This window comes from Balaenoptera physalus (genome assembly GCF_965194825.1).
Source record: "Balaenoptera physalus genome assembly, chromosome: X".
Classification (NCBI taxonomy): Eukaryota; Metazoa; Chordata; class Mammalia; order Artiodactyla; family Balaenopteridae; genus Balaenoptera; species Balaenoptera physalus.
The window spans coordinates 47,566,539-47,578,724 of NC_138903.1; the positions used below are offsets into that span (position 1 = coordinate 47,566,539).

A 12,186-nucleotide genomic window follows, 5' to 3' on the forward strand; every position below is an offset into this window, starting at 1 on the left:
CAGAGAAACCAGGAAAAGGAATTAAAACTGATAAACAAATACTCTTTTTCGGCCAGTAATGCAGAACTACATATTGGGTATAAATAGGGTAACCAGACATTCTAGTTCTGGCTTAAAGCTATGGTCCTTGTGTAATTACTAACAGTATCCCTTTCACTCTCAAAAGTTTCTTCTTGTTTGGATGGCAAATTATATGGTCACCTTAGGTATAAGTCAAATATAATAAATAGTATCTCAAAAATATTAGTATCAACTCTAATCTTATCATCAGGTTCCTCAGACAGATACTTAGAAGAGTTAAAAAACAATGACAGAATGTTAAAAATGGAAAGAACCTTAGAAGTCCAATCTAAAACCACTTGTTTTATAATGGGGAAATGAGGCCCAGAAAAAGTAAATTGACATGCCTGAGTTCCTTTTTTATTTAAATAAATTTATTTATTTGTTTTTATTTTTGGCTGTGTTGGGTCTTCGTTGCTGTGCACAGGCTTTCTCTAGTTGCGGCGAGCGGAGGCTACCCTTCGTTGTGGTGCGCAGGCTTCTCATCGCAGTGGCTTCTCTTGTTGCGGAGCACGGGCTCCAGGTGTGCGGGCTCAGTAGTTGTGGCCCATGGGCTCTAGAGCGCAGGCTCAGTAGTTGTGGCTCACGGGCTTAGTTGCTCCATGGCATGTGGGATCTTCCCAGACCAGGGATCGAACCCGTGTCACCTGCATTGGCAGGCAGATTTTTTTTTTTAACATCTTTATTGGAGTATAATTGCTTTACAATGGTGTGTTAGTTACTGCTGTATAACAAAGTGAGTCAGCTATACTTATACATATATCCCCATATCCCCTCCCTCTTGCGTCTCCTTCCCACCCTCCCTATCCCACCCCTCTAGGTGGTCACAAAGCACCGAGCTGATCTCCCTGTGCTATGTGGCTGCTTCCCACTAGCTATTTTACATTTGGTAGTGTATATATGTCCATGCCACTCTCTCACTTCGTCCCAGCTTACCCTTCCCCCTCCCCGTGTCCTCAAGTCCATTCTCAACGTCTGCGTCTTTATTCCTGCCCTGCCCCTAGGTTCTTCAGAACCATTTTTAAAATTTTTTTAGATTCCATATATATGTGTTAGCATACGGTATTTGTTTTTCTCTTTCTGACTTACTTCACTCTGTATGACAGACTCTAGGTCCATCCACCTCACTACAAATAACTCAATTTCGTTTCCTTTTATGGCTGAGTAATATTCCATTGTGCATATGTGCCACATCTGCTTTATCCATTCATCTGTCGATGGACACGTAGGTTGCTTCCATGTCCCGGCTATTGTAAATAGTGCTGCAATGAACATTGGGGTAACATGACTCTTTTTTTTTTTTTTTAAACTTTTGGGTTTATTTATTTATTTATTTATGGCTGTGTTGGGTCTTCGTTTCTGTGTGAGGTCTTTCTCTAGTTGCAGCAAGTGGGGGCCACTCTTCATCACGGTGTGCAGGCCTCTCATTATCACGGCCTCTCTTGTTGCGGAGCACAGGCTCCAGACGCGCAGGCTCAGCAAATTGTGGCCCACGGGCCTAGTTGCTCCGCGGCATGTGGGACCCTCCCAGACCAGGGCTCGAACCCGTGTCCCCTGCATTGGCAGGCAGATTCCCAACCACTGCACCACCAGGGAAGCCCAGCATGACTCTTTTTGAATTACAGTTTTCTCAGGGTATATGCCCAGTAGTGGGATCGCTGGGTCATATGGTGGTTCTATTTTTAGTTTTTTAAGGAACCTCCATTCTGTTCTCCATAGTGGCTGTATCAATTTATATTCCCACCAACAGTGCAAGAGGGTTCCCTTTTCTCCACACCCTCTCCAGCATTTACTGTTTGTAGATTTTTTGATGATGGCCATTCTGACAGGTGTGAGGTGATACCTCATTGCAGTTTTGATTTGCATTTCTCTAATGATTAATGATGTTGAGCATTCTTTCATGTGTTTGTTGGCAATCTGTATATCTTCTTTGGAGAAATATCTATTTAGGTCTTCTGCCCATTTTTGGATTGGGTTGTTTGTTTTTTTAATATTGAGCTACATGAGCTGCTTACATATTTTGGAGATTAATCCTTTGTCAGTGGCTTCATTTGCAAATATTTTCTCCCATTCTAAGGGTTGTCTTTTTGTCTTGTTTATGGTTCCTTTGCTGTGCAAAAGCTTTTAAGTTTCATTAGGTCCCATTTATTTATTTTTGTTTTTATTTCCATTCCTCTAGGAAGTGGGTAAAAAAGGATCTTGCTGTGATTTATGTCATAGAGTGTTCTGCCTATGTTTTCCTCTAAGAGTTTTATAGTGTCTGGCCTTACATTTAGGTCTTTAATCCATTTTGAGTTTATTTTTGTGCATGGTGTCAGGGAGTATTCTAATTTCATTCTTTTACATGTAGCTGTCCAGTTTTCCCAGCACCACTTATTGAAGAGGCTGTCTTTTCTCCATTGTATATTCTTGCCTCCTTTATCAAAGATAAGGTGACCATATGTGCGTGGGTTTATCTCTGGGCTTTCTATCATGTTCCATTGTTCTATATTTCTGTTTTTGTGCCAGTACCATACTGTCTTGTTTACTGTAGCTTTGTATTATAGTCTGAAGTCAGGGAGCCTGATCCCTCCAGCTCCATTTTTCTTTCTCAAGATTGCCTTGGCTATTTGGGGTCTTTTTCGTTTCCATACAAATTGTGATATTTTTTGTTCTAGTTCTGTGAAAAATGCCATTGGTAGTTTGATAGGGATTGCACTGAATCTGTAGATTGGCAGGCGGATTCTTAACTACTGTGCCACGATGGAAGCCCCATGCCTGAGTTCTTGCAATTAGATACCAGCAGAGCCAGGGCCAGAATTCTAAAGCCTAGACAAGAACTCTTTCTTTTAATATACCATACTGACTTTCAACAATCTTCAGAAAACTAGAATCTCATTTAATTTTTTGTTTACCGATATTTCTGTTTATTATTGATAAAAAGAATGTCTATCTAGAATAGCAGAAATAAGAAGGCAGATGGTTTTGTTAGCCTCATGAGTTCTGGAGCACAAGATGTCCAAATAGATGAAAGAAATCAATTACAGATGTCTTCATCAGTGAAAAGTTTCCTAATCTGAACATCACACTGTCTTTAAATTATTTAGTGCTATTATACAGGCTAACTAAATCATTCTCATAGAAAAGATTCATAAAGTTCCTCTGACTGATTTACAAGTCAAAACTTACAGAGTGGGTCTAAAACGAATTTTAGTAAATGCAGTTGTGAAATTTAAGCACAGTAACACTTCCACAGATTTAATTAAATAAACATGTGAAAATATCTTGTACAATTGTTATGGTACTTTTTTTTAATTGTGAAAAACGATAAAAAATGTAAAGGATAATGCAAGAAGCCTACATATAAACACTTTCAAAGTACTTTTCTTTATATTCTTTGAAACTCATAACAGGTCCGTGATATAGGTTCAGCAAGTATCATTCTATTTTGGGGATGGGAAGACTGGAATCCAGAAAGTAAACAGCTGAGGTTATACGCTGGGGTTAGAACCCAAGTATCCTGACTATTTGGTCAGTGTGCTTTCCATTGTACCATGCCAACCCATGCAACAAACTGGGAAAAGGATAAGAAAATTGCTTAATAAGGAGGAACATGATAATCTCAATGATTGCTTATGCATAGCCTGTCATTCTCTATGACCCTTGTGCTACTGAAGGCTTAGAGTCAAGGAGATTAAAAATTAAATGGACATAGGGAACTATACTCAATATCCTGTGACAAACCATAATGGAAAGAATATGAAAAGAACACACACACACACACACACACACACACACACACACACACACATATATATATATATATATGGCTGAGTCACTTTGCTGTACAAAAGAAATTAACACAACATTGTAAATCAACTATACTTCAATAAAATTTAAAAACAAACAAACAGAAAAAAAAAAAAACAAGGGAAGTTTGAGAAAACTGCCAAGAGGAGCTTAGAGACATGACAAGTAAATATCAGGTGGTATCCTGGATGGGATCCTAGAATAGAAAAAGAATTTATGCAAAAACTAAGGAAATCAAAATAAAGTGTGGAATTTTGTTAATAAAAATCAAATGGAAACATATTAGTGAAAATTGCTTAAGAAGAGTTTAATGAATTAAGTGGAACATATTCTCATATACAAAAGAGTTTTACAAAAATAACTTTTACTAATTTTGGGTAACCATGATGTACTAAAAGGACGTACCAATCTTTTTGGAATTCCTACTTTTTTTTTTTTAATTCCTACTTTTTTAAAACTTAAAACCCAAGGACACACAAGTCAGCCTATAATAAAAGTATCATTTTTTCCTGTTATCCCTCTGCACATTCATGTGATTCTCTGCCAACTCCAGTGAGCAAACAAATAACACAACAATGTTGGGGAAGACTTTGGAGCTGAAGCCTTTATAGATTGTGTTCTTAACCTGGAAAAATGTCAGCAGGTAGGAATAAAAAGCAGACGATAGCCAGAAACATATACATATTAGTGCCAGCATTTCTGCCCACCCAACTAACCTGAAGGAGTATTTCTGTGCTCATTCCCCTTTAGTTTCTTTAAAAAAATAGAGCTAAGTTTGAATGTCATTCATTTAAGAACATTTCTGTACTCACGGAAAACCCAATGTCAGGATTCTTCTTGTGTACATATCTGGTGGAACAAGTGATCTTATGCACTCAATTGGCGGGCAATGATGGCTGCTGCACTAGTGATACAGTTGCCAACAAGTAGAGGAAGAAATAACAAACCCAAACAAGTATTTATTTTTCTTTTATTGAAGTAACATTGATCTATAACATTATATAAGTTTCAATGTGTACAACACTGTATGTCTACTTCTGTATACCCTACTGAATGTTATTCAGTGCCTAACTATTCAGTTAGGCACATTTATTGATTGATAAATGTTAAGAACATTTATTGATTTCATTTGAAAGTTATTCATATCATATTAAAGTTCACAAACCAGAAATTACCCGATGAATGCACATTAAAAGAAGTGCTCTTCAAATGTGTTTTATGATAGGTGGTAACATAACTTCAAAGGTGCTCTTTAATATTCATTTCTTATTGATGAAATGAGTAAAATCAGAGTTCAGTCCTTGGTGTTCTTTTTTGTTTTCCCCCAAGGTGATTCCTACATTCAGATAGTTCCAGCAATCACCCAACTGCAGATGTTTCCATCTCTTATCTCAAATCTTGATGTCTCTTCAGTCCAACCTCACAACCAACTTCCAAATGTGTTTCTCCAATTCAATGTCAATAAATTCTTCAATTAAATACACCTACAGTCAAGCCTATCATCGTCTAAGCACGACAGTTTGCCTAAATCTTATATTTCTGTTAAAGATACCATATTTTCTACAAACCACCCAGACTCAGACTCTTTGGATCTCCCAACAAACACACACATATCCAGTTTATTACCACATCATGGCAAATCATCCTATACAGCATCTCCTGTCTGTTTTCACTTCCATACTTCTCTAAACTCTTAATCATCTCATATATGGACTGCCATGATGGTAATGATCTAAATAGATTCACTCCCTGGTTCTAGCCAATACATTCTTCACATTGCCACCAGATTAGTACCAGTTAAATGCTGTTTTCAGCATTTCATTCCTCTGCTCCAAAAAACACCCCAAAACCCAAACTTTAACAGTTTCTTTGTACTACAATAGTGGGTTTTCAACTTGTTTCGGTGGCAAAGTCCTTGGTAGGCATGATTGTCTTTGCAGAACATGCAAACATAGATTATCTTATTTATTATCCTTGAACATTATATCATTTATTAAGCTTAAATACATAATAATGTGTTAGATTAAATATATTATCTTACATCAAACTATAGCATAGATAAGCTGTGGCAGTTGCCAAAAATTTTAAAAAAAAAGTGTGGGGAAAAAACCTTCTAATGTAAACTCTCCATTTCACCCAAATGTTATATTCTCTTTCTCCCAAATACATCTTACATTTTATGATTTGCATGCCTTTATAACATGCAATTCTACCTACTGACAATACTCTTCACACTCCACTTCATCAATTTTAATCCGGTCCATTTACCTTTCAACACCAACTCAAATCCTACTTCCTGAATGAAGCAGTCTCAGACCACTATCGCCTTTGACGATCTCCCATTGCCTCCTTTCAATCCACTGCAGACAGGATGTCTGGTATTGGGAGGCAATGCAGTATAACAGTGAAGAGCCAACACTTTGGAGTCAGACAGATTTGCTTAACCCCACTAACTGTAGTATCCTTGCCTATAAGGACAGACTAACTTCTACCTACTTTAGAGATGTTTTGAGGATTGAGATTATGTAATGCGATTATGTTTCAGGGCTCCCAAGACCACTCACAGATTCACTGATTCAATAGACGGTCTTACAGAACTCAGCATACAGTTGTGTTCATAGCCAAGTTTGTTACAGCAAAAGGATGCACATAGGATCAGCAAGGGAAAAATACACAGGATTCTAGAGAAATTAATGCACAGACTTCCCTATGCTCTCTTCCTATGGTGAGGGAGCATTCTTGAGTATGCTCCTTTCTCTCAGCAGCAAAAAATGGTAAGTTTCTGGTCAGGGAAGCCCAATAGAGACTCAGTGTCCAAGGTTTTTATTGGTGACTGGTCATGTAGGCACCTTTTGCCTAGCATTTACCAAAATGCCAGACTCTAAGAAGGAAAACAGGTATTCGGCATAAATCACATTATTTGTACCAACAATCTAGGCAACGTGAGCTATACTTATCAGTTAGGGAAGAAAGGGAAACCAAGTTCCTGCACACCAGCCAAGGTCCAACCTTGGAAGCAGGCCTTTCTATAGATAGCAGTCTTGTGCCTGCTATGTTAACTCTTTTCTGCATAGTTTAGCACAGTGCTCATATTATAAGTTAACCGCATACCTACATTGTAGATACCATTACATGCAATATCCTGCATCAGTTCATGTTTCTCACAAAATAGGTATACCTGTGTGTAGGGAAAGATGGACGTGGATCTTTGTATATATGTTAAGGCAGTGCTTCTTAAAATGTGTTCTGTGAAAATTGGGTTCTCTGGTAAAACTGTTTTGGGACATGTACATTTATTTCCTTTCTTGAAAATTCTCAATTCATATTAGCACAGTAAAGGATCTAAGAGAGTCTACAGTGAAAAAATGGTTTTTATATGATTGACTCCAACAATTCCTATTTGACTACGCAACACCTATTAACTCCTTGCTGACAGCTTACAAAATGCTGCGCTAAGGCCAACAAATGTGTCCACCAATCTTCGCCAAATGGGGAAAATATGAAATGTCAGCAAGCTTTGAAAGAGAGCTATTAGAACTAGAAATATGAAATCACTTGGTTCTGTGATAGTCAATGAAGTAATAAAACCACTAGAAGGTATGTGTGGAACACCCTATCTTTGCAAACTTGGCTTCAATGAATTCTTAAAAGAAAGAGAAAATGAAGATAATTTAGTTCCCATTTAGGGAAATAATATTTTCATATTAGGTCTGCTTAGGAATCAATCTAAACATTTTAATAAGTTAATTTAATGGAAGTTTAATAGTTAGATACTGTCATTCCTATCTGCTAAAAAATAATTTCTGGCTTCTAGCATGACAGAGTGAGGAGGTTTTCAAATCCTCTCCCTCAAAAGCAGTAATAAAACTGGACAGAACTCTCAAAAACAACCATTTCAGCAATCTGGAATTTGCCCAAAGTCATACAACAAAATCGAAAGTGTTACTCATGAAAACTACTCAACTTTTAAGAACTGTGTAATCTGTGGCGTTTTTGCCCATGGCTGTTTCTGTTACCTCTGCACCAGCTCTTCTTGCCCAGCAATTCAACCACAGCAGGACAGGCTGAGAAAACAATAAGCTTTGCTACTGCTGCCATAGGTAACTCACTTGATTTGGAGCTTTAGAAGCAGTATCTCCATTAACCTGAGGTTAACAGGGAGACCTGGGAAGTGAGACAACCATCGCAGGTTTGATCAATTGTCCACATATCTCAGGTTGACTGGAATATCGTCACATGCACAGCATAAACTCGAGGGCCCAAACCATACACACATCACTGGCTGACAGAGCCTGAACATGCAAGGAGGAGGCATGAGAAATCCTAGAGGAAAATGAAAGCTAGAAAATGGCCTCAAGTTTAAATGAGTTTCCCAGGCCACACATAGATCCAGCAGCAGAAAGTGGAAGCCCTTCGGGCTTGAGGTGTTTAAAAGTGCAACCTCTGATCAATCTCTGGCTGAACACTAAGTAATGCAGATATAGGGGTCACTCCCAGAAAGTCAAGCTTAAAAATAAAAACTAGGGGGGAAAACTGAGCAGAGACATCAGCAGCTATACACTGCGGGGCAAACGGGCTTAACATATTTAGTCTCTCCATAAAAGCTGGACAGAATACATGGAGCAGCAATCTGAGGATTGTGAAGAGTTAATAGTAGCAGGTGACTAGGGAATAAGACCAAACTTCAAAGTACCATTAAAATGGCAGTGAGTTTACCAATTTTTCCTATCTGGTATCCATGGTTAATCTAGAAGCAGGCACTGGGGTATTCAGAGAAACCTCCAGAGGAAATCCTCCACTTTTGGCATGAGAAATGGGAAAGGGAACTTCCAACATTCTCAAAATGCATAGAAATTCCTATTTTTTTCTTATTTTCTCTGTACTCTCTCCCCTACCCCCAAGCAATCCTGTGGTGGGAGAGTCCCTGGAAGCTCATGGAAGCCAAACTCTGAGGGAGGGGACCCCTCCCTTCTGATCAGTGGCGTGAGTTATAGTTCCATGAGAGTGAAGACAATCACTGTTGCTTTACTGCTGTCTCTAATCTCCCAAAGCTTGGCCCTAAACATGTGCACAGTGGTAGGTGTGCACAAGAGAGCGGAGTAACTAAAATCCCAGATTTCTGGCTGAGGAACAAAAAAAGGAGTCACTGGGAATCAGAAAGTACTGGAGGTACTGCAGGGAGGGAAGAACTGAGGAAAGTTATTTTTGAATTCCTGGATTTACTACTGAGCTGTGCATACATGAATCCAATCCTATTCAGCATACCAAAGACATGAAAACTGAACTAACAGGCAACTTCCCAAGACTGAGACCCACTAGGAGACCCACACGTGGGACAGGTCCAAAGAGCACCACAGAGGCAAAGCAAATGAACTGACATTAGAACAACAGAACACAGAAGACAGGTTGGAACTCATAAGGTAAAAATAACTGGGTCAATTACCTCCTAGAACAAAAATGTCAACATTCTACAGAGGATTTTAAAAAGACACCAGAGTCCTAGAATATTCAAAATGTCCAGGATAAAATTCAGTATGACTTGGCATACACAGAACCAGGACAATTTCAACTCATATGGGAAAAGATAACCAATAGATACTAATTCAAGGACAATACAGATGTTGGAATTATCTGACAAAGACTCTAAAGCAGCTATTATTAAAATGCTCAAATAGGTAATCACAAAAACTACTGAACCCAATGACAAAATTGAAAATCTCAACAAAGAAATAGAGAAGAACATAAATGAAATTTTAGAACCAAAAAATATACAACAACCAAAAAAACGCATCAAAAAACCTCCTTGGATGAACTCAATAGCAGAAGGGAGATGACAAAAGAAAATTCAATTTTTTCCCAGTTTTATTGAGATATAAGTGACATAGAGCACTGTATAAGTTTAAGGCGTACAGCATAATGATTTGAATTACATACATCATGAAATGATTACCACAATAAGTTTAGTGAACATCCATCATCTCATATAGATACCAAATAAAAGAAAAAGAAAAAATTTTTTTTCCTTGTGATAAGAACTCAGATTTACTCTCTTAAAAACGTTCATATATAACATACAGCAGTGTTAATTGTACTAATCATGTTGTACAGTACATCCCTAGTACTTATTTATCTTATAACTGGAAGTTTGTACCTTTTGACCACCTTTGTCACCACACAAAGATACTATATTTTTGTATTTTTTTGACTATATTTCTCATGCTGTACATTTCATCCCCGTGACTCATTTATTTTCTAACTGGAAGTTTGTACTTCTTAATTTCCCTCACCTATTTCACTCATTCCCACCACCCCCCAGAAAATTCAATTTAAACAACAGAGAAATAAGACGAAAAACAAACATGTACAGAAACTAAGGGACCTATAGGACAATAGCAGAAAGTCTAAAATCTGTGTCATCAGAGTCCCAGAAGGAGAGTGAAAAAAAGAGCATGATAAGAAAACAATATCTGAAGCACTACTAGCTGAAAACTTGCTAAATTTGGCAAAGGACATAAACCCACATATTCAATAAGCTCAGTGAACTCAAAACAGAAATAAACACAAAGAAACGCATGCCTACATATGTAATTGCTGAAACTGAAACAGAAAAATGGCTGAAAATTAAAGAGAAGAAGAATTCTGAAAGCAACCAGAGAAAAACAATGCATTTTATACAGGAAAACAATGATTCAAATTTCTAGGGATTTCTCATCACAAACCATGGAAGCTAGAAATAAGTGGCATAATATTTTCAAAATGCTAAAAGACGTTGTCAACCCAAAATTCTGTATACAGCAAAATTATCCTTCAGGAATGAAGGTGTGAAAAAAGACATTCTCAGATGAAAAAAAAGTTAAGAGAATTTGTCACCAGCAGATCTGTTCTAAAAGAGACACTAAAGGAAGATCTTCAAACAGAGGGAAATTATAAGAGTAGGAAACATGAAAGAGCAGAAATGAAGGAAGACCAACAGAAATGGTAGATATCAGGGTAAATGTATTCTTTTCAGTTCTGAAATTCAAGCAAAATGAAAATTATAACACCGTGTGATATAGTTTTTCATATATGTAGATGGAATACTTAAGACAATTTATAGAAGGAAGAAATCTATATGGATGTAAGGTTTCTACATTCCTCTTGAAGTAGTAAAAGTTTGATTTTAAGTAGACTGAAAAGTTATAATCTCTAGAACAACCACTTAAAAATGTACAAAGAAATAGAGAAAAAACATAATAGATAAATTAAAATGGAATACTAAAAGTACATTCAAATAAACCAAATGAAGGTAGGAAAGGAGAAGGAATAAAAAACAAACAGAAAACAGATTTAAAATATGGCAGACCAAAATCCAAACATATTGATCATTACATTCACTATAAATGGTTTAAAAATAATTGAAAGAGATTGCCAGAATGGGTTTTTTTTTAATGTGACCATAAGCTGTCTGCAAGAAACTCACTTCAAATATAATAATATAGGCAGGTTAAAACTAAAAGGATGAAAAAGATACACCATGCAAACAATAACCAAAAGAAAGATGGAATGGGTATTTAATATCAAAGGAGACATCAAAGCAAGCAAAAATAACGAAGAATAAAGAGGGATATTATATAATGATAAAAGTCAATTCACCAAGAAGACATAACAATGCTGTGTCTGTAACCAACAAAATACCCTCAAAATACATGAGGCAAAAACTGACAGAATTGAAAAGAGAAAGAGACAAATCCATAATTACAGCTGGAGTCTTCTACACTCTTCGTTCACTCAACAATAGAAGCAGTGCACAGCAAATGAGCAAGGATATAAAATAATTGAACAATACCATTCAAACATCTAGATCTAACTGACATTTATAGAAAACTCTACTAAACAACAATAGGGTATACTTTATTTTCAAGTGCACATGAAACATTCACCTAAATAAACCATATCCTGGGTCATAAAGCAAACCTGAACAAACTGAAAGTAATCAAAACCATTGAAAATATATCCTCTGATCATAATGAAATTGAAGTATAAATTAGTAACAGAGATAATAAGAAAAATCTTGAAACACTTGGAAATTAAACAACACAATTTACCAAATAAACCATGGAACAAAGAGGAAGTCTCAAGGGAAATAAGAAAATATTTGGAACTGAAAAAACCCCTACAATACAACATAGCAAAACACAGAGGGGGCTTCCCTGGTGGTGCAGTGGTTGAGAATCTGCCTGCCAATGCAGGGGACATGGGTTTGAGCCCTGGTCTGGGAAGATCCCACATGCCACGGAGCAACTGGGCCCGTGAGCCACAACTACTGAGCTTGCGCGTCTGGAGCCTGTGCTCCGCAAC

General features: G+C 37.2%; 1 protein-coding gene and 1 long non-coding RNA gene across 15 annotated transcripts in view; one reads left to right on the forward strand and one right to left on the reverse strand.

Annotated features, from left to right (window-relative positions):
• WNK3 (WNK lysine deficient protein kinase 3) overlaps positions 1 to 12,186 on the reverse strand; it is a 398,421-nt gene that overhangs the window by 263,592 nt on the left and 122,643 nt on the right. The gene's annotated exons all lie outside the window — the stretch shown is intronic.
• The window catches only part of LOC309651955, a 36,972-nt gene that overhangs the window by 17,442 nt on the left and 7,344 nt on the right, over positions 1 to 12,186 (forward strand). The window lies entirely within an intron of this gene.